This window comes from Squalius cephalus, assembly GCF_949319135.1.
Source record: "Squalius cephalus genome assembly, chromosome: 24".
NCBI classification, from domain to species: Eukaryota; Metazoa; Chordata; class Actinopteri; order Cypriniformes; family Leuciscidae; genus Squalius; species Squalius cephalus.
The window spans coordinates 23813923-23836610 of record NC_137145.1 but is presented as its reverse complement, the minus strand read 5'-3'; the positions used below and the strand labels follow the sequence as shown (position 1 = coordinate 23836610).

At 40.6% G+C, this 22688-nt stretch overlaps 1 protein-coding gene across 2 annotated transcripts in view; it reads left to right on the top strand.

Moving 5' to 3' along the window:
- Nucleotides 1-22688, top strand: part of erbin (erbb2 interacting protein) — a 69975-nt gene that overhangs the window by 669 nt on the left and 46618 nt on the right. The window lies entirely within an intron of this gene.

Sequence of the window (22688 nt, the reverse complement as noted above, 5' to 3'; positions counted from 1 at the left end):
CTAGACGTGAGTATGTGCTGTGTTTAGGCAGCTGTACCATGTATGTGTCACAAAACATCACATTTTAATAGGCTTAATGTTTTCGAATGGGCATAAAATGACTTATTTGAACAATATCGACACAAACGAGGTTCAGGTGCAGTAACGTTACATCAACCACCGTCTCTCATACACATCCTGTTTTCTACTCTGTTGAAAGGACAGTGTGGTTTACGAGGCATATCTGCTGCAATCTCTCGTTTATTGTGTTTAATGAGTAATATACCGTCGTTGTGCCATCTCGCAGATAGATTAACGTTTCATGCCTTTGTTTCACAATCACTTCCTGCTCTGAACAGGTTCTGTAGGTGAAAGCAGGGTTTGTGTTGATACCTGATGATAATAACTGTGAGCAGATCCTTTCACTAAGTGATCAGATTAGTTTGTCAGTGTTGTTACAGGCTTTGAGAGTGCAGTGATCGGGAACAGTCCTGATACTCGAGTTCCGCAATGATCGCAAGCGTCTGATGAGGGTTTGACTCTCGTTTTAGGCCCCATTCAAACTCATGATAGAGGAATGAATGGGTGTATTTCATCCTCTGTCATGGGATTGTGAGAAATGCGATCAGAATGGACCCAGAGGGAAATGTCATTACTTGGATGTTTCTCCCTCACAGTTTTCATTTTTCATCGACGCATCAAGTTTACTTGTAAAAAATTAATTTGGAGAAATAGAAATAATTAGTCACAGTGAAATCAAAATCAACAGTTCTCATTTGTGTATGAAATATTGCAGTATTTATTCTAAATGATTTATCCGTGCACATCATTATTTTATTTCCTCTTTGACATCTTCTCTTCTCTGGTGACGTGTTCACTGGCGAGAGGGCGGAGCAACCTGTCACTCACATGAGATCCACCAATAGCAAACCACAACCATCCAATCAATTCCTGATGGACAAAATGAAGTCCCGCCCTACATTTGTACTTGTTCCAGAAGCCGTTTCACTCGGATACACGTGACAACAATAGGGAAGAAAAGACTGGTGCAACTGTTTCATGACGACTTTTGAGATAATGGTGGACATACTTTAATTGTGTGGCCACATTTATTGTTTGTTGATTAGCTACATTTTCTTAGTGTAATCTCAATTGGAATCGGCATGAGGAATTTTACCTGGGAAACTTCCATGTGCAAAGTTTGTGTTGAGTTCAAGTTTGTTGAACTTTCACGTGCAAATTCGCATCATTAACCAATATAGCAAACCTCTTGGTTGGACAGCGACATCTGTGTGGCCGGAGATTCATAACAGAAAGCGACAAAGCACTTGTTTCTGTTCTGCGGCGCCACAACAGCGTATCATTTTTATTTTTGCCTTTTTAAGCGTTTAGGTTTGAAAACAAGTGATTTTATACCGTTCAAGCGCAGTAAGCAGCGAATGTCTTCAAGCAATGCAGTGGATTAAGTAGGCTAGCCATTTATTTCTAAACATAATTAGCAAAGAGTCCAAAAAACAAGTGATTTTATGAACTACAATAAAGAGAACAAAGAATGAACAAGTAATAAGATCCTGGTGGATGATTGATGATCTTCCAGAGATGTTTCAGCTCCTACTCCGTGGCGCACGGTAATTCAAGACCTGTCAATCTGAGCGATCGATCCAATCCAAGCGCACCTCAGCTGTTACGGCAATGTCTGATTGGTCTCTACACGTCGTCCCTACCCACTCTTCCCACTCACCACAGCCGAGATCCAGTTTCCATTGGAAGACGTTGGAAAACCCTGCGTAATGATTGTGACGCGATCAGATCCCGGAAGGCCTATAGCTTCAGCCAAGCAGCGTGTCATGATCTACGGTCTCATGTATTGTTTGGGCCTGTTCAAGACCAGCTGCTCTAAATAAAGATATGTGATCTATTATGGTTTACTAATGTTGTACAAAGTTACAAACAAAAACATGGTATAAAAGCGTTGTGTATTTACGGTTTACACGCGTGGCTGTGGCACATTTTTTAAGACAAATACTTGGTTTAGTTTTGTCTGTAACTGAAAGAAATATGCTTGTTGTATTCTGCTAGTTGAGACCTTTTCAACGATATATGACAAGTCCATCTGTAATGCATCACGTCTTGACAAATCTGAGCATAATTTGAGAAACGGCTCTTCTGAAACTCTAGAGGAGACATTCGGGGTTACCAGTAGGGCTGTCAAACGATTAATCGCATCCAAAATAAAAGTTTGTTTACATAATTTATGTGTGTGTACGGAGTATAATTATTTTCTATATATAAATACACACACATGCTTATATATATATTTAAGAAAATGTGTTATTTATATATAAAATATTTATATATAATATAAATTATATATAATATAAATATATATACACAGTATATACATGCAAATATTTCTTGAATATATACATGCATGTGTGTGTATTTATATATAGAAAATAATTATACACCGTACACACACATATATCATGTAAAAACAAACTTTTATTTTGGATGCGATTAATCGCGATTAATCGTTTAACAGCCCTAGTTACCAGAAAACCCAAAAAATTTGAGGGAATTTTAAAATTGTAATTTCCAGAAAAGCTTGCACGTTTTATATAGTTATCTAATTCTAAAATAAAAATATTAATTAAAAATGTTTTTTTCCCCTTACATTATTCTTTATAAATTTGACTTTGTGAGTGAGAGAATCTCTTTAAAATTATTTTTAAAAATACTTTATCCAGCTATTACAAATTTCTGTAAAAAATAATAAAAAATGTGGGAACCTTGCAAAGGTTTCTCAGGAGAGAGCAAAGGTCCTTCCACTTACTGTCATTGCTGGTGAGGAGAAACGCTCCTCTGTGGTTTTGTGTTCCTATGGGCCTTTGCCTTGATTTCACCCAGGATATCAACAGCGTTCTCTGTTGGTCTAGCGCATCGTTCTAGCAGGTGATAAATGAAGCTAATGGGATAAGATGGCTTGAGGGAGATTATTGCCACTTGCTCGGCTCATCTCCCTCATGGCTAATCCCTATTTTCTGCATCCAGCAACAAACAGATTGGAACGAATCCGGCAAGTGTGAGCTTTAATCAGGAAAGATTCTGCTGAGGGTTTGTCTGTAGGTCACACCAGATTGTTTTGAGCATTTCAATGAATGAATAAGTCACAAGGATGCAGTAATGTAACAGGCCTGAGCTGTTTTTTTACCCTGTGCTCTTTTATTATGGGTTGTGATTTCTTCAAGCCATTTCGTCTGCGGGATGCTTCGTCAGGAGCTCCAGTGCAGGTGTTTTAGAAATGCAAACAGAAGAATTCTCTCGTCTAAATAAAGAGTAACAAATGTGCACCTCAGATGGTTTTGTGTTCAAGGAAGAGATCTTGTGCAACGTGTAAAGGTTATGTGTTCAGTTTAATATAAAACCTGAATGTAACTTCATTTAGAAAAATATTCATATCTTGTGCATGTGTGTTCGGTGTTCGATCCCGGGATCGGTCCCAGGACGTGTTTGCGTTCCCACAGAAGGCACTCTAGATATTAGCCTATATGGCAATTTTCTGGGATCAACGCTCTGTGTGAAAGTGTGTGTGCATAATGCACGTTTTTTGCATACTTTTCTTTGTACGCAGTTTATAGGAAACTGCACAGTAAGCGTCAGTATGTGAGTATTTCATTTTGAACAAAAGTGCTTTTTCCTTCCTTTTAAGTAGCAACTATTTGCTTCTGATGGACTAGAGCTTCGGTTGAAACAAGCCACTATAAAGCAGAACCTGAGATGCTCTCATTCAAAATATTATAATGATGGTGTGGATGTCTGAGCATCTGCGGCCCAAACCGAACCACAGAGCCAGTGAATTCAGCCAGGCCGTTGCCAGCACACACTGATTGCTTCACACTGATGCATTATTTTACAGGCAACACAATCATTTCAGATCTCTTCAAATGCCTTAGAACAGGGATGGGCAACTTCGGTCCTGGAGGGCCACTGTCCTACAGAGTTTAGCTTCAACCCTAATCAAACACACCTGAACAGCGAGGCAAGAATTATGGTTCAAACAATCATCTTTATGTATTATAAGAAATGCCTGCCTATGGCTGAGTGTTGTTACACTCTACAGCAGATCAAATCCTTGTTTAATATTGACCGAACGGCATTTATTTCAAATGTTGACTTAGCTAATCTTTAATATTTGGCCACTTCTTTATGATAGAAATGCTACAGCCACTGTCATTTCTTGAACAAGAACATGTGCACATCAAAACATGCAAACTCGGAGCGAGCGTTTAAACCTTTATTTTGAAATTGCGATGAACAGTTCACATATTTCGAAAGTATTCTCCTGTGTTGGCGTAGGTTTATACATGCTTTATCTTACGAATCTGATGAAATGGCGCACATTGTGTTTCTAGATGAATGTTATAAGCAACTCAAACTCACAGCATATGCAGAGACTGAGTTTGAGACGCTTCATGCATGTGAATAATAATGTGGAGCAACATTTACTGTGAACGGAGCCGCTCTGAGACGAGCAAAACATACACGCATGTAAATAAGTATTGAACACACTGGGCAGATGATTGTTTAATTGAATCGTAGCATCACAATAGCACTGTGCTATAGTATGGTTCACCGCGCTGCTACAGCTTGAGGCGGTCTACACTGGAGAAACGAAGCAACTATTGCAAATCCATTTCTTCTTTGTGTCAGAAGTTACATTGAAGTACGTCAGAAGTAGAACAGGGCATCAGTTTACTGTCAGGTTTCTGTCGTGTCACGCCGAGCTGCGTCTAGTGTAGACGGCATCACTGATTATAATGGGTTCTGTGTGCTTTTGTCGCGTTGTGCCGTGCCGTGTGTAACAAGGTGTTAGGCAAGTAATTTGCAAAAGCTTTGTGAATCGATTCAATCAAATCATTTAAATTACCAGTTCAAAAGAATCATTTGTGGTCTGAAAACAAAAAAGATGTATTTCCGTTTCCTTAGTAAGGTTGTTGAGCTCAATAGATTTAGATGAAATGACAAAGATGACAATAACACGCTCAAGTCAGACTCATTCTCTTCACGCCAAACTGCACAATTAGAGATTTATTGTGTTCCACGTAACCCGTGTTTTCCTCTTCAAAAAATGTGTGCTTCTACAGAGAAAATATTTAGACTGATACATTCTAGATACGCTCCATTGTGTGTGTGTGTGTGTGTGTGTGTGTGTGTGTGTGTGTGTGTGTGTGTGTGTGTGTGAGAGACAGAGATACAGTACGTGTCAGTGCTATGGAATGTTTCCATTAAAACCAGGAGAATGCGGGAGTGTTTCTGCTCAGTCCCTCACGGCACCGTAGACTTTGTTCCCACACTGTGATTGCTCTGCTCTGTATATTGCGCATCCCATTTACGTCCTAAATGACTCCGGCCTCTCGTGTAGAACGAGTTGCCATCAGGCTGTTGGGTAAACATTTCAAATAGCTTTCACCAAGAGCTTGTTATGATCAACACTGTGGACATGGTTTCATTCTGCTGCAATGGTTACTTCTGAGAAGTACTTCTGATGAGTAAAACTGGATGGTTTCAGATAATGAAAATGAAAATCTCTTATCTAGAGTTTAGTTACTATAACAGGTGGTTGTTGTTGTAAAGGTTGAATCCCTCTAAAACATAACACATTTTTGCATAAAGAAAATGAATACTTTTTAAATATTTTTAAGCAGTTTTTTGGGGTGTGTAATATGTCCTATGTTTTTCTTAAAGTTTCTTTCTTAAAGGTTCACCTATTAGCACCTATGTCCAATCACCATATGATAGTCCTCGTGCGAGCTGGGTCCCCATCCTAACATTTAAGGCATCTATATTGTTTCCTGTATAAAGACCCAGTTTATACTGTAAAAAATGAATACTTTGAATATGTCCACTGTCCAGTAAGTTAGCCTACATTATTATGTGTTTTTCTACTCTGTATAGTACTGTTACTAGACCTACTAGTTTTTATTTTTGTATTTTTTCATTTTAATATATATTTTAATTAAAGTTGCCAGTGAATCACCCCTTTAATTACTTATTGTCAGTAGCTGAGTTTCTAAATGAATCCTGCTAAACATCATGCAATGTGATATGCAAAGCCAAACTGATTTTCATATCTCCATCTCTTCGGGCCATTGTCATGCACAACTGTACTGGGTGAACAAACGCACAAGATGATCAGACACCCTGAAAGGTTGAGTGTTGAGTGCCTGACACGACTACAGGCTGTGTTTGCTTTCAGTGCGCTATAATGCCGGTAAGACATGACGCTTCTCTGCTTGCCTGTAGAGCTGAGCTCTCTGTTCAGGGATGTTGCTCGTATCATTTGAAGTCATGGCCTACTATTCTCTTACACTGTCGACTGCTTACGACGTGTAGGCCAAACATTTGCGTTTGCATACTTGTAAGTATGTTTCTGGCCTTGGTTAACTCGCACTTTGTAGGGAAAGCCCTATTCACACTGGATTAGTATTATCTGGGGACCTCGTGTGATTTAGAAATTTACCCCGGCACATCTGAGTTTCACGTGGCACATTCGCATAGGATATGCGAAGCCTGTGATTTTACTCGAATTTACAGACTTATCCCCCTGGATATGATGTCAGTAGGCTATTGCTTGGAAATGTCTTGTCGTTATTATAGGTCTAGCTGTATGATCATAAACAGAAGAATGTTCTTTACCTCATGCTGCTGTACATGCCATTCATTACATCTAATCATGGTTTTCAGCTTTCTCTTTCTGCAAATTGTATAGTTGTAGTGTATAGCGATATGACCCAGCACCCAAAATACTATCAAAACACTCAAACGCAGCCTCCATTCTTCACGAAAGATGGATAAAAGGCGCACAGGAAACAAAAACCTTGAAAAAATTAAATACGACCCCTCCAAATCACAGAGATGCCGATTCACACGGGACTAATATCATCACTGGACTTCTGTGTTCGGCGAAATGTGGTAGCCTAAGTCATTTGCAGGGGAATTTTTACTTTACAAAATCACATACATGACCGATTCACACGGGATTAAGATCACAGACAACCTCCGCAGTTATTACAAATGACAAGAGGTCACCTGGTAATACTAATCCAGTGCGAATAGGGCTTTTCAGTGTATTTTAGATGCCCTGATCTGGAGTATTGTGTTAAAGCCATAGTAAGGCGTGTGTGTGTGTGTGTGTGTACATGCACAGATTTCAGGCAGATGTTGTTTTGGCTGGTGCTTAGAAACAGTTTCACACAAAACATATCATTATTAAATCGCAGAAGAGGGCAGAAAGAAATTGCCAGATGTATAATGTTTAGGTCGGATGTGTAATTTGTATTCATCAATATTGTTTGGAGTCACGAGCGTGATTTCTGTTTGCACCTCGGTGTGTACGTTTGTCATTGGCGCTGAGGAGGTTTGATGAGGTCAGCTGTGGACATGGCTAATGATGTGCGTGTGTGTGTGTGTGTGTGTGTGTGTCTAAATGGAACAATATAAAACGCTAACATAGATCTTTCCCATGGACTCTCTGATCTCTTTTTAAACGGTTTATCCAAATAAGAAAATTGTAAATTTCTCACTCTCTTGTTCTGTCAATTCCACATGATGTTTTCTTCCTCCTTTTCCATTCATTGAAAGTGGGGACAGATGCTGTTAAACCAGAACTAGTCGATTACATGTGCTCTGTAATCATGTCTTCTGAAGTCAAACGAGAGCTGTGTGTGACAAACAGGCCTAAATCGTGATCATAAATCATAAATAAATGATCCTTCAGAAATCATTCTAATATGATGATTTGATGCTCAAGAAACTTTTTTGGTTATTATCAATGTTGAGTTCAAAAGAAAACAAGGAAGTGAGATTTGAGAGATACATCAGAGAGGAAGATTTTCAGTGGATACTATAGTGATTAAAGTTTTGTGTCAGGAAGAGGATGAAATTACCATATGACAATATACAGAAGATTTGAAATATAGTCTTTGAGTCCTTTAATTTGTGTTCATTTCTGGAGCTTGACTGCATACATACTTTCACTGAATAAAAAAAGAGCAGCTGGGACATTCTGTGAAACCTCTGTTGTTGATGTGAAGGTGAGTAAATGATGACAATTTTAATTTTTGGATAAACTTGCTTTAAATTCTGAAAGCTAGAATGGAAAGCTCTTGCTTGTAAACGGTTATTTTTAGATCACCATGTTGCCAAATGTCCTCCTTTTGAGCTAGTCATGTTTTGGTGTTTTATCGTGATTGTTTTGTGAGAAGCAACTGTATGGAAGCAATTTTTAGAAGCAAATATTTTGCTTATATGTTTGTTTATTTTGCGGGAGGCCCGTAGCATTTACTGGGCGACCTCGGTTTGTGTAACATTTGACATTTGAGTCCGTCCGGCAAATCTCACATCTGTGCCGACAGCTTTCCTCCGTTGATACGGTGCTTCTGTGACCCACTTACCTCAGCATCTGCCTCTCTTTTCCCCACCGCACCACTGTTTCAGCATCACACTCAAATCCTGCTTATCAGCCCCTCTCACCGCCATACAACACAAGCAAATAAACGCTCATGTGACAATCTCACTTTAAAGACCGTAAGCACGGATTTAAGACTGTGCACAACAGGAGGTCGCCTCTGTAATGAAAGGGTTTTGTGGTTTCTGCTGACTTTTGTTTCAGCGTGTCGTGTGAAAACACACGTTGAAGTTTGCTAGGTTCCGGTTGAAAGGCGGATGGGGACGTCTCAAGGTTTATGTCTTTATCTCACACGTACAGGGGTCAGTGACGTGATGCTCATTTGGTAAAGACATTCTCAAAATCAGGTGAAACGGTAAAGCCACGTTTCCGCAGCGGTAATCATGTTGCGGTCTCCCATGCAGGAGTATGTGTGTGTACAGACAGTAAATCTTTGAGGCCGATAAAAGGACCCGGGAGGAACTAGAGCAGAAGTAAGTGACTGTCAGACAGACCAATCGCTGCAGCTTCAGCCCTTCCTCCTCCACAGCTGCGGTTCCTCAAGCACCAGGGACACGCTTATATGATGCATATATGTGTCATACATCACACTGTGTTTAGGCAGCGCCTGCAGAACGCTGCACAAGACTCTTTTGTCTCCCTCTGAAGTTTTACTCAGGCCAAATTGTGCTGTTTAATTCAGAATTTGCATAGTGACTAATTTTAGTAGCATCATTTCCTGTTGCACACACGCACAGTCGCTGTGCAGTCAGCTGTGAGGGCTCGTATGTTCTGCATGTGGCGCTTCGTAATCGGGATGAACATTCGATGAGTGGTCGACTTTATTTCACAAATAATAACATGCATGGCTGTATAATTACAAATATTTCATTTGTATGTCTAAAGACAATATGAAGATATTTCAACTAAAAAACTGATCAAAGATGGATGAGAAGAAAGGCAAAGAATGTTTTGAAATATTTTTGACTTGAAACGTGTCAATTTAAAATCATGTGGTTAATTTAGTAAAGAATAAGTTCAAGAAAATAGTGTATTCAGCTGTCATCATGAATGACTGTTATGAAGTCTTCAGTGAAAATGATTGCAGTGTTTGAGTGATTTGTTTGCACTGCCATTAATCAGCTTTGGATCAATGCAAATTCGGAAATGAAGTGCAATCACAGTCCGTATTGTACAGTGGTGTCCATTATCACAGGTTCAGATTGCATTGGTGAAAAATGAGCTTGTTGGTAGATAGTTTTCTCTTCGGTCAGCGTTTGCATCTTCAGCGACGGATTGTATTTCCAGGGTGAGAGAAATGGCACATCTACAGTTCTGCTTTTCGGCTACGCTATAGGCCTAACTCAATAAGGAACATCAGACATTTCCTTGCAGAACCCGCCTGTCCATTCGGCCAACATTTCTCATGACCCATCCAGTAGACTCTTGGAAAACAAGTGCTTGGCCACAACCACAGCTCGTGTCCCCGGAGCACTATCAGTTCGCTATCCTCTGATGGAGACACGAGACATTACAAAGCAGAAATGAAGCCAGAGTGCAGAGACGCGGTCTCCAGTCGAGCGGTCGTTCCCAGGCCCGGAGCCGCAGGGCTGCCCTGAACTCTGCCCTCTCAGTGCTAATTAAAACCACTTCTCTGGACCTCAGACATCACGAATAACCACTTCAGTTAACTTCGCTTTTTACTGCCCTCAAGTATTTTGGATCAATGACGATGTCTGTGGACAAGACAATAACAGCTATAAGTAATGCAACAACACATGCCTCACTTTTCCTCAAGATCCGGCTTGAGTAATGCCGTGAATATGAGCAGCGGCGTACCGTGACGAATCCAGACCACAGCTAGTGTGTGTTTGCAGTGTAAAGGATGTGTGCGATTCAGATATGATTTTAAAAGGGATGGTTCGGAGTAAAATCAACCTAGGGTCCTTTGCACCATGACCTCGAGCCAAACACCCCCCCCCAGAAGCATTTTTTCCCTTGGTTGAACATTATTAAAGTTAGAGCTTATTTAGAGATATCAGCCGAATGGTTTAGAGCAGGCGCTAACAGATCCAAGGATGTATCTTGTAAATTACCCCACTAATAATGCCCAGAATGGCACCAAACTTCTACAGTAGTACACATAGGTTCTGTACTCATAAAACGAGGCATTGGGAAGTTTGTAAGTACATCAGGAGTTTATTTAAATAACACTTGCCTGACGGCTAATGCTACCACTAACCCGGACACCGACGTCACTTCAGTGGTTTGGGGAAAGCATGTAAAAGTCCTGGCAGAAAGCGATGCATAACGATGTAGTGTAACGACAAATTATTTTTTTCTGAAGTGTTAGCAACTACCAACAAAATATTAGTGCATTCCTGGAACTGAGCGTCGTTATCCTCTGTTAGGGCCGGTTCACACAGAATGCATTTAACAGCAAAAACGTGAGCACAACTGTTAAAGACCTCCGTCTAGCGTGTAAACATGGAAAAAGCATGGAGAAGTAGAGCAACGAATGGGAAAAACGCGTTCTGTGTGAACAACCCCATAGAATTCCTGATTCCAGAGAAAACATCCAAGACCACAGAAAGACACACACATTTAAATATACACACACACACGTGCCTCTTTGATCAAGCGCTGTGAAGCCTCATATAATGCTCTGCGGGACGTCTTTGATTTCTCACTAGCTTATTGCAGTAGTAGTGTTGCCATCCGCTATTGCATTCACTAGGAATGTAAAACACAACATTAATGTAACTATAACAGTCTGAGATCTAATAGAGAATGTTTCAATTCATTTATTGTTTAATGAACACAACAAACACGTTCCACAGGCGTTTCTGTAGCTGATCTCTCATGGGAATGTGTGGAAGCTTGGATGCAGCCGCTAGTACTGCAATATGTTATTTGCTCTTTTCCAAAATCTCTTCCTGGCATTGACTTCTTGCTTTTGTGTGTGTACCACACCACCATTTTGTAGCTGGGTTGGTCCTCCAGACTCCTGCAGTTGGTCTGCAGATCCAGGCAGATGGTAGACATGTTCCCCGCGTGCAGTCAGCAGGCTCAGAAACTCCCTCTGTGGACGCGTTTGGCAAACACTGCGCTTTTCAAAGGCACGGGAACGCCATCGCTAACATCACTGTGCCAGCCTGTGTTTACTTCACTCTGCCATTTTCCTATAATAGGTCATGCATTGAATTAGAGATTGCTGACACGTTGTTCACATCATAGGCGTTATTGGTGTTGTTTTCAATGGCCGATGGCGATAGAGCGAGGTCGAGTTGTAAAGCGTTACTGATATAATTAACTTTTCTTTGGCATTTGGGGGAAATACACATTTAAATTTTAAAAGGCGTACTGGTAATGCCCTTGTTTTCATGTTGAGAATGTTGCTGAAAGAGGGAGAAGGGTCTGTTTTATCTTGGGATGAAGTGGGAGCTGATGATGTCAACCTCCTCATTCCTGCTAGTGTGGGCGGCTCAGATTAGATCCTCTAACAGGGACTGAATGCATGAACATATGCCGATTTCATTACAACACAACTGCAGCCAGTTTTTCGTGAAATGCTCAACTCTTTCAAATAATATAGTCAGGGGTGCACACAACTTTTTTTTTTATCTGGTTTTCAAGCGAGCCCCTGGAGATGCTGTTTGGTACTCACTTTACGCAGCACTCATCCTTCAAGCTGCCTAAATAATGTAAAATAACACCATTTGTTCACTGTAGAAATGAAATATAGGTTAATCTACAGAAATCAGTCTAATATGCTGATTTGATGCTCAAGAAACATTGATTACCTCCACCAGTGCTGGAAACAGCTTTGCTGTTTCATATTTCTGTGACAAATGTTTTCCCAGGATTCTTTTAAAGGAGAACTCCGGTCAATTTTAACATTGAGCTGTATATACATAGAACATAATACCTGTATTTACTTCCTGTTTTCGGTTGAAGTCCACAGTAGTCGATTGTCGAGTTCCGGCGCATGATCGTACGTACTAAACCCATGCGCGTGAACTCGACAATCGATTACTGTGGACTTTAACCGAAAACAGGATGTAAATACAGGTATGAGCGCTGGATGAATAAACATAATTTTTATTCATATCTTTCACATCTACTGCAGTCAGATTCACCCGTGTTCACTCTGAAGGAATCACTCACATGACCTGTGCACTTGTAATGACACATCAAGGATGTTAAGAGGCTAAAAGCAGGTTTAAAACTTGCCCCATTGAAGTCAACAGGGTGCAAATTTTAAAAAGAGGATAACACAGTGTAGGCAACACCGATTTTTGTCGTTGTTCTCTGTATTGACAGCACTCCAAATGTACAAAAAAATGAGCTCAATGTTAAAATTGACCGGAGTTCTCCTTTAAAGAAAGAAAGTTTAAAAAAACAGCATGTATTTGAAATATAAATCTTTTATAAGTGTAAATGTATAAATCTTGTATAAATGTTTAATGTCACCTTTGTCTTTGCTGGATAAAAGTATTAATTTCTTTCAAACAGAATCTTATTGACCCCAAACTTTTGAACGGTAGCATAACTCGTCCCTCACAGCTTAAAAAGGGTCTAAAACACTCAATCTTCATAGTAACACCCTAGCAACCACCCACGTTTGTCACTTCCCTTTACCAAATAAAGCTTACACTTCTTTATTTTCCTTTCCTAAAGTATAGGTGAAATGCAGAGTAACGGGGCTGAACAGATGTGCTTTACTCGTCGCGCTATCGAAGGCCCGTTGTGTTTGTCACTGCAGTTTTGTATTGGAAAGAGTTGGCCCTGAAGGTCTGAGTAAACGACTGTTTCACAGCCCGGATGAAAGCAGCGCTGCCCGTGGTATGAAAGTGTTTATGGTGTTCAGGGCCAGAGACGTTCCTTAATGAAGCCAGTAGGCACTTCTGGTTTTCCTCCTGCTAATCAGCCTGTCCCACGTCTCTGCTGTAGATCTCAGTGTTGAGGGGGAACCAAACCTGCTTTCTTCCCGTAACACTCTACTTTTCCCAGCAAGCAGTGGCGTAGCGTGACACAAGTGCTATATATCTCTACTTTTTTTGTCACATTGTCCACACACAGCTTTACAGTTGAGCGAGCTGAGATAACGCTTTCTCCTAAAATATTCTCTCATGTTAGGCACACTCAATCTTACTGTAAATGAACTGAATCAAAAAGAGACCGATTTGCAAATTCACAGATTCGAGTCCTAGACATTTGCTGTTCATCACTGTGTGTTCCTGTAAATGACATAAATTAGACTGCAATGAATATAGTTTTTTGTTTTTTAAATGTGTAATCTTAATAGTTATAAATTATATCTTTTTTTGTAAATGTATTAATTATATTCATTTATAAATGTAGTTTAATTAGATTATGATTTTAAATTTGTTTATAAACTGTCCCCTTAAATAGCAACATTGTGTTTGATTTTAGTGTAACTAACTACTTTTTCAGAAGAGTGGTCTCTTTAAAACTACTAAAAATCATGAGTATAGTTTGGTAAGTTTCAGTTATTAGTTTCCCTTAACGTTGTACTGTATCCACAGACCTGAGATCAGTCTGGCCTTTGACTTAAGCCTGTGACACACCAAGCCAACGCCACAGAGCTAGCGGTGTCGAAGCTAGTGTCGCCTCTCGTCTGCCGCGTCCCAGCCAAAAAACTGCGCTTGAACACCACAAGAGCTAAAGACGACTGTTAATTAACGTGTGTGTGTGTGTGTAAGTAAATAACGGCCTATATCAGCAGGTGAGGTGTTTGGTGATCATCCTGCCTTTGGGCCAGAGGTCGTCTTAACCTTTGGTTCCAGTTTAGATGATAGAGGGTTTGTTGTCTGTTACGTCCGTCGTTCCAAGGCCGATCTCATCCTCCCTTCCTGAGTTTTCTTTGAGTCTCCTTCACAGGAGGACCCGCTCTCACTTCCGTTATCATTCCTGCAGTCGTGGCGTCCAGCGTTTGGCATCAGGGTCTGAGACGGCCTCACACTCCAGATAAATGCCTGAAGGTGCAAAAAAATTGTACAATTTTTTTATTTTTTCGTACCCAGAGGGGTTTGTGAAGCTCAGTTTGGGGAACTGCATTACAGCACAGAAGTCCGACAATACAGAATTTGTACTTTCCAAGTCTGTTTTTGTTGGCTTGTTCATGGTATTAAGTGGAGATGATGTGAAAATCAAAACTCCCCACTTCCCAAATGTTAGCATACACTGCATTGCAACAAGGCCTGTGTGTGTTTAGCAGTGTGAGTGAAATGGGGCACTTAAAAAAAAAAAATACATGTGTTTTCATCTCCATTGCTGAGGGTCACTTGAGCGCCGTGAATAAAACTGATCGCACACACTTAAAAGACGTGCTGTGGATAGAAATGAGGCCTGACGACTGTACTAATGAGCACATTTAAATACAGATTTATGAGGGACGACTTCGTTATCTCCGTCTCTCCAGTATTAAACGAGGCAGAAATCCCACAGGCTTACACTGAAAGACCCGACTATCATAGAGACTTGGGGCTCATTTGACCTCAGACACCCCCAAAATACCCTAGAAGCCTTAGCAACGCCCTGGTAACCACCCATCAACACCGTAGCCTCATGGTGGTGAGTTTTGCGATTTCTTAATTGTTTACAATAGTCAGTTTGCAATGAAATAAAAGCGTCAAAAACTCAAACAAAACCTTTAGACTTCAGAGCTGCGGTTTCTTTGCTCTCTGCTTCTGTGTCGTCAATAAAATGCCCAGTTCTTTTGAATTAATCTAGATTGTGTAATATAACGAATGTGAACAGATATGATATAATCTTCAGGTACAGCAGTGGTTTAGATTGCGTGAAGATGATGGGCTGACCTGAATGTGTCTGTCGTAGTCACTGCGCTAGAGGAAGCTGAATGTTTTTCTCTCTTCATCTGTGCCTCCATCAGCGCTGCACATGAACAGCATGAGAAGTGTGATGGCAGACTTTGCTTTCACACTGACATTTGCTCTTCGTTTAGAGGATGTGATGAGTGATGCTCAGTGACCATGCATCTGGAAGTTTATAGTGTATTAAAGGGAAAGTTCACCCAAAAATGAAAATTGTCATCTTTTACTCGCCCTCATGTCATTCCAAACCTGTGTGACCTTTCTGAAGAATGTTTCAACTGAACTATCCTTTTAACAGCAGTAGTAGTGCATGCTTTTTTCTGAAGTGTTAAGGAAGTCTCACACAAACTACTACACATTGAGAGTGAATCTGGGAAGCACCGTAATAGGCTTTTATATGCACAGAGGTCAAATCAGCGCCCACAGCTCACGCTATCTCTTCTAGTCTATATAAAAACTCATGAGCTTCTGAATGGCTCAACGTTGACACACTGGCAGTATTTAGTAGCTGAAGCACCCACACACATTTAAGCAATAAGCCCCGCTCCACGTCGTGCCTAACAACGCCCCTTAGCTGTGCTAAATCCACTCTAAAACACGGCTTCAAGGGGCTTATTGCTTTTATAAAACGGTTACTCCATAAAAATATTCATTTTAATATTTGTTTTATTCATAAAATAAACACCAGCAACAAAAAATATAACGTTATAACACATGTATTCCTCCGCCAAGCAATGTAGTTCCACAGAGGTTGCTAAGCAACACATGCAGCAACAAAGCATCACAAACGGCAGTTGCGCAGTAACACTAACGTAATGCGGTCACAGGTGTGTGTTTGTTGAGTCATTTACAACGGCTTCGAACGCGGCTCAACCAATCACAATCAAGGACTGGAACTATCCGTTTTATAAGCAGACGTTATTACTCACGCTCACTCTTATTAGCACTACATATTATAGGCAATCTGACATGTGTGCGTTTGTATATACACATTTTTGAGGTTGGTAAGATTTTTAAATGTTTTTGAAAGAAGTTATATTCAACAAGGCTGCGTTTATTGATCAAAATACGGTAAAAACAGTATTTCTGTATTATAGACTAACTTTGGAATGGTAGTGACTTTAGAAGTGTGAAACTCTGAAATGTGAAACTCTGAAATCAGTGTGAAAGTAACACTTGCCGAGCACCACGGCACAACTGTGAGCAAATCAAATCTGAGTGACGTGTGTTTCACACACTCTGGGGTCTTCAACTCCACTGGGGCTTCATAACAAGCTCCTTGACTTCCCATTACTGGATCTTCACACTGCCGCTGAAACATGAAGCTCCTGGTGCCGTATGAACAGGGCCCAGAGGCATTTGCTTTTCAGTGTTTTTCCACATTTTCAGCTAATCTCATATTTAATTAAAAGCTCAGCAGCTGACGCCGGTTTAATGCTGGCTTCCTTTGGCTCCGTTTCCCTGCCCGAGTGTGTTTCAGAGCGAGGTGAGAGGATTGCACGTCTAAAAACAGCAGCTCACTCATAATTGATAAGGTCGTGTGGAATAATGGTCAGATATCTGCCGCTAAATGCAAGCGCAGGACTTTTTAATGAGCTCATGCTGCGTTCCCTCTGCAGTTCTGGCAGAGGTGTTCAGCAGCAGTTTCTATTCACAGGAAGGGGGATGATGTTCTTCCTCACAGCGTCGTGAGAGGACGGCCTGCCGTGAGCCAGAGATTTTGTAGATTTGAAGAATATTTGGCAATCATACACTTGAGCTGTTGCTTTGAGTAAAAGTCCATTTGACTTCACTCTTTAGTTCAGTGTGTTTAATTGGATTGAATTAAACACTGATCCCTTGATCTGTTTGCATCCAGCTCTTAGATGTGTCTGGTGTGGATGTAACTGAAACTCCATATGACATTTAGGGCTCGAGACAGAGGGGGGCTTGTGGTGATTTGCTGTCTTCTCAAGCTCATATTTCTGTCTTTTGACTCACCCCTGGGCGTCCTGATCTGGCCAGTCACAGAGAGAACGATGAGGTTTATTCTCCATTGTGCCTAATAACTACATTTAGCCGTGGCCTTATATTCCCAATATAAAGCATTCTCTCGTATCTTTTTGCTTAACTATGAAAGAGTTCAAAATCTTAATTTATTTAGTCTTCGAAGCCATTGGAAAATAACCGATATAATACCTGTGACCGTATATAATTTGTTGCTTGGCAAATGTAAATAAAGTACAGTTAGGCTAATGGACCATTTCACTCAGCTGAAGAGCTGCTTGTGATGGCTGTTAATAAATTAATTTAATCATTTATTGAACATTCATGTCTTATGTTGTTGTTGTGTCTACGCTCTTAAAGGAGACATATCATGCTTTTAAATCGTTCCTTTTTACATATAAATCATACATTTGTAGTCTATATAAAGCGGAACTGCAATGCTTGGGTCTGAATTCCTCATTATTAAAGCTCCACAGGCCCCTTTTCTACCCCTTTTCTGATGTGCGTCTGAGAGCAACTCGTTTTGGTGCGGTCTCTTTAAATGCAAATGAGACACTTCATACCCCGCCCCCTCTCCAGGATGCAGAGGTGACACTCGGTTCAACTCCACCCCGTTCGGCCATTTTTGTAGTTTGATAGCAGAGATACGATTATCTAGCTTTTTATTCACACGTTATTAACAAAATGTCAACAACGGAAGACTTGTCCAGCCAGCCTTACTTGTTCGAGCCAGAGTCGGAGCCGGAGCGAGATGAAAATGAAGACGACGAACCTGCAGAACAACGTCTTCATATGGATGTATCGCAATGGTGTGTTACTGTATTTACACATGAAACTTTGGTCTTCCGACCTTTTACCACCGTGTCGATTTATTTTGATTAATATGTGCGAGGGAGAGAGAGCAAGACAGCGTCTAGTTTGGAGACGGTGTCTTGTTTACACTTTCGCCTGGCTCCGAAGAGAGAGAGAGAGTGCGTGCGCGCGACCGGGTCTCTCTCTCTCTCTGCTCGTTCTTTCAGTTAAACATGCGCGGCAGTTCATCTACATTAGACGGTGTAATGAAGCGTGTGGGTTACTACATCCAACAACCGAACATTTTAACTTACCCTCTCGTAACTTCTGCATCTTTTAGCTTGGACTACAAAATTGCAGCGAGAAATAAAAATGGCGGATTGCTGGAAGTGTTGGGCTGGAAGTCAATGTCCTTATTTGGCAGTTCCGCTGCAAATACTGTGACGTAATAGTTCACAAAACGTCATAGATAACAGAAAAATCTGAACAGGTTGAAAAATAAGGCCAAAACAGAATATAAAGATATCAACGAAGCACCTGAAGAGAATAATTTCAACTTTTCTGTACTTCTAAACACTCCAAATATACAACAAAATGCATTTAAGGGCTAAAAAAGTGGATTTAGCATGATATGTCCCCTTTAATAATCAGGTTCTTTATTGGCATCTGTGGTTTCAGGAAGAGCCTTTAACATCCACGGAGTCCTTCCATTCCACAGAAAGGTTCTTTATAGTGGAAAAAGGTTCTATAAATGTTCTTCAAACAAAGGAAAAAATGGTTCTTTTAAGAATTCTTCATTGAGGTCTTAAAGAACCTGCGACTCAAGGGAGTTTTTAAAACGAGACCAAATTAAAATGGTGCTCTGTAAAACTGAGATGGCGTACCTCAAAACGACGAGACTGCAGCACAAGTGTTTGGACTATTAAAGTGGATTTTTACACGGCACTAAAACGGTTGCCAGTCCAATATCTTGTGCTTAATACGGCTGCGTTCACACAGCATTCACTTTTTACAAGCTGCCGTGTGTGCGAGACCCGCGGCTCAAACTTACTCGCTACAACCACTAACAAAGCATTTAATGCTGTTGTTGGTTAGTTGAAATATCTAATGGATGAACTCGCATCTCGATTTTACTAATTTATTTAATAACGCGCTGTCAATCGTTTAAAACCGCCACTGTTTTCTGGACACCACGTTTGACTCTTCGCTAGGGTTACGGCTAGCGTTGGTAAGAATGTGCGGTTGTGACTTCAGCTGTTTGATCTCACAGCTGAATGAACATATTCAAGCTGCTTCTTTAATCTCCTGCCTGAACAAACCATTTCAGGATTCACACTTGTAAGCAATTGCTGCTGTAAATCCCAAAAAGTTACTGCATTCACAGCCATAGTAAACAACTTTTCTAGGTTAAACAACTTTATTAGGCCTACACTGCATAAACCTTATCTTTTGTCTTAAGTAGTATCAGGTCAAAGTTCATAATTGGTTATGGTTATTTATTGGTAAGTTAACCAAAGGATAAATCAACCATTCAGAAAATAAACCGTACATTAACAGGAAAGAAGTATGAGTTAGATTATTTGATTAATTGAAAAAATAATCATTAGTTCCAGTGTAAACTGAAAGCTTCTTTGTGGAAACCAGAATGGTTCTTCAGTGGCTCTGCTGTGCAAAAACTCCCTCTTGGGATCTTTATTTTTAAGAGTGTAACAATGTTTTAAGCATGGTAGAATCACTGTAGCTACTTTTTTTGTACTTGTCTCAGCAATAACCTTTGAAAATAGGTAACCTAGTTTTAGTGTCATTTCCTGGGTATGCATTGCTGGCAGAAGAGTACAGACTTTGGATTATGACTACAATGTCAAAAGACGTGCCAAAAATGACTATCAGCGCTAGATATCACTCTCTGCCAAAGCAGTTTTTGCTTTCAAATGCACTTGTCTCAAAGGAATTAAACAGCCAGAAAGTGAACTGACAAGTGCAAGGTCCCTCTCACGGTCTCCACACACAACACGTTTGCACTGAAGCTGATGCGGCACAGGCACAGCACATGCAGCGAGGTCAGATTACCCGCCCTTCGTTCAGAGCAGATCCGCCAGGACAATAGCGGTTTTGTTTGCCTTACCGCTGCAAGACCACTGCGCATTGTGCAGAGCGGTGAGAACCAAAACCAAAACAGTGGAGCAGAACTGGACAAACCGGTTATGCTGCTTTTGTCACCGATACCAGTGTTTTTTCACTTCTTTTATGTCCTGGCTTCACCCTTTCCCAAGTTAATGTTTGTACTAGGGAATCCACATTGCATCTGTCAGAGATCTCCCTACCTGTAAGTGTGTGTCTCTAAAGCGATCTCTTGTGCTGGATTATTGAGTGGCCTGAGCCCCTGCGGTGTCGGGGAGATGTGCTTGTCAATGAGAGGCTGAATGAAACACACACCCAGCCTTCCTGCTGCTCACACACAACCTCTCACCTCTGAGCTGGACACACACACACACCTCACCGGCGAACCGGACACCTGACCCCTGCTTACGCCCAGACACATGTTTGAGCTGGCCCAAGAACAGGCCAGATCAGTACAACATGATTACAGCACTGCTCCTGCATTACAAAGCAACTTACTAAATGCTTTTTTAAAGGAGTTGTTCAGAGAAAAAAAATCATATTTTTTAAAAAACAAAAGATAATCTAAATTCGTAGAACATAAAAAGAGAAATTCTGAAGAAATTTAAAGAGATAGTTCACCCAAAAATGAAAGTTCTGTCATCATTTACTCGCCCTCAAGTTGTTCCAAACCTGTATGAATGTCTTTGTTCTGCTGAACACAAAGGAAGATATTTTGAAGAATGTGGGAAACTGAACAGTTCTTTCATAGTATATATTTTTTTCCTACTTTGGAAGTCAATGGTGCCCCAAAGCGGCCTGGTTACAAACTTTCTTCAAAATATCTTCCTTTGTGTTCAACAGAACAAAGACATTCATACAGATTGCAACTTGAGGGCGAGTAAATGATGACAGAGCGTTCATTTCTGGGTGAACTATCTCTTTAAATCACTAGATTTGAATATCAGGAAACACATGGTTAGAAAACACGGATGGCTTTGGTTACTTCTGCATTGACCTGATTGACATCTAGTCAACCGCTCTGACGCGTTTTTGTTTTGAAGGTTATATTTTCAACTTTACACTCATAATGTCATTTATGCTTTTTCCTAAAGTAGGGCTGTCGCGGTGAAGGAATTTCCCTTGCGGTAATTTTGAGTGGCTCAATAGCACGGTATGCGGTATTATCGGCATTTATTTATTTATTTCGATATATTTATATTTATTTGTTGCTATATAAATAGGTTTTACCATGTGGTCAGCATGCACAAAAACGAGTAGCCTACATTTTCAGTAACCAATGTAACCGAAACTAAACAGCGTCTCTGCGCATTGTTACGGCTGTCAATCAGCGCGCATTACATTGTTACGGCAATGGACTGTCTTTGAGTGAATCATTAAACCGTTCATTCAACGAACACGTTCAAAAACGCTGATTCTTTAAAAGATAGTAATGAAACAAGTTAAGCTCCACTTTTCAAGGCTGAGCTGACCAGCAATGCGTCGCATGGGTAACGCTGAAGCTGACGCTTAAATGGTATTGATTCAATGCGTGACTCGCTGCTTTTTGATTCCCGCGGCTTCCTCGCGCTGTGGATGCTGACCAGCGCTGTCTCTGATGCCATTCATGGTAAATCCCCTTAAACGTTAAGAGGATGACACGACAAATATTTTGCTTTCCTTGGACATGGAAAGCTTTTCACGCATATGACTTGACTTGACCTCAAAGACAGACGCAGGTAATCGCACGCGCTCAGTCGATCTCTCTCATTTACTGTCTGTAAGTCTTAAGAGCAAATCAATGAAGCCTCTGTACAAATCACCATGATAAAAACAGTCTTGTTATGATTATTAACTTATTTAGCATTCAATACACAAGCACAAAGTTCAAAACAAGAAGGGTATAGCCTTATGAAAAAAGAAAACATGCGAAAATCGCGGTTGCTACGGTTACTTGCATTCCTCTGCGGTTGGCTTCTCAGTAGCGCGGTTTTACAATTTTGCGGTTATCGTGACAGCCCTATCCTTAAAGGGGCATTCCACCCATTTGAACATTGTTTTTTATTTAAAGTGGGTCATATATGTAGTCGAAATGTAAAATAAATTTTGAATTTGGTGCCTTCGTGACCGAGGAAAGACAAAAAATAACTTCAGGACGCATTTGTATGAAAGACAACAACTCCCACAATGCACCACATTGCACAGCTCCGCAAGCCACTCCCACTAATCCAGAAAGCGCATATCTGCCTATAAGAGAAATCACTCTTCCGTCTACAAGGCTAGCTACCACCAGAGCTTGAAATTCATTTCACACAAAATGTCTAGTTAGTTGGCGAACTCATTAGTGCATTACTCCTCGTTTGTATTTCTTTCGAAAAGGTGAATTATTGCATGGTACCTGGATGTTCAGTCAGAACATATGCGGTGCGAAACTAGGATAGTTCACAACACAAACGTCCGTGTCCTCGTCTGATTCAGAGATTTCGTCCAGGAGAAATTGTCATCGTTGAAATTCTTTGCCGCAGACG